Source organism: Alnus glutinosa, chromosome 5, assembly GCF_958979055.1.
Source record: "Alnus glutinosa chromosome 5, dhAlnGlut1.1, whole genome shotgun sequence".
Taxonomy (NCBI): Eukaryota; Viridiplantae; Streptophyta; class Magnoliopsida; order Fagales; family Betulaceae; genus Alnus; species Alnus glutinosa.
In genome coordinates, this window is record NC_084890.1 from 13,465,604 (window position 1) to 13,467,261 (window position 1,658).

Below are 1,658 nucleotides of genomic sequence, written 5' to 3' on the forward strand. Positions count from 1 at the left end.
AGCATATCAAATCATCACTTGTATCCGGAAATCACAAGAGATATCCAATAATAATCTAAAAAATCGGAGTAGAACAATGAGAAATCAAAGCCCATAAACTCAAATAGCATAAACAAGCAATGAAACTCAGTTTCTATTCAATGGTGAGGTTTCATCCTCAACCCAAGACGAAAGTTTAGTTATACATCACTAAAGAAAACGTAAATGAACAAGAAGAATCAATAAAAACATAAATAAACTTACAAAGGAAGGTGGTTCTAGGTGAAAATCACCCAAGAACCCTATGCTAGGTCAAAATCGGCCCTTTGGGGTGCCCAGACGGTCTCAGCCGCGGCTCCTCATATTGAGAAAATGAGAAAAAGACGTATTTATAGAGTTAGCTAGGGTTTCTGTCCCGCAAAAATTTGATCGATCTACTTTTCGATCATTCTACTTAATATTCGATCGATCTACTTAAAATTCGATCGATCAAGCTTTTCAGCACTTTCGAAAATCCAGCTTCTATGTATTTTGACTTGAAAATTGTCATTTTTCTTTTATTACCCTGCAAAAACGCAAAAACACTAAAACTAACCAAAACATCAGAAAGTAACAAAGCTAAAGGTTTAACTAATGTAAATTAAGGGGTCCAATATACACTTTTTGGCACTCATCAGGTATCAGAGCTTGGTACACTCTGGTTAAGATTTAATTCTTGAGTGTGATCTCTTGATTTCTATTTCTCTTCTTTTATTGTTATCATGTCTCAAAATCTTAATTCAGTTCCGCCCTTTGATGGGACGGACTATGGCTATTGGAAAGCCTGCATGCGCTTCTTCTTAAAATCAATAGATGTCTAGAAAATTGTTGAAACTAGTTGGGTTAAACTAGAAGAAACAGACGAAATTACTATCACTCAAACGACTTTCCAATGAGAAACCCCTCCATGCTCTATGTCAAGCACTGTCACCATCTGAATTCGCAAGAATTTCAAATTGTAAAATTGCTAAAGATGCATGGCAAATTCTAGAAACAACATATAAAGTCACGAAACTGGTTAAATCTGCCAAACTTTAAATGTTGATTTCTAAATTTGAAGAAATTAAGATGCTCGAAGAAGAGACCTTCGGAGAGTTTTACACCAAGATTAGCGACCTAAGAAACTCGATGGTGAGTCTTGGGAAGTCAATCTCGGATGTAAAACTCATTCGAACGATAGTAAGATCTTTGCCTGAGCGTTTCAGGATTAAGATGACCACCATAAAAGAAAGTAAAGATCTGGAGGAGATGAAGATTGAAGAGCTAGTAGGATCTCTTCAAACATTTGAATGTTCCTTACCTTCGGTCAGAAAGGCAAAGACCATTGCCTTCAAGGCATCCAAGGCATCTAAAAAGAAAACTAGAGTCTCATCTGACGAAGACTCCGATATTTATAAAGATGCAGTGCAATGTTAGCCAAGAACTTCCAGTGTTTCATGAAGAATAATAAGTTCAAGAAGAAGTTCTCTGACAGACTAAAGAAGGCTCCCGTCACAGATGAGCTAGAAGAAACTGAAAAGAAGGATCCAAGGGGTCCCCAGTGCTTTGAATGCTCAGGCTTCAGGCACATCAAGACTGAATGTGAAAATCTGAAGAAACTAAAGGGGAAAGCCTTTAATGGGGACCCTGAGGAAGAAGAA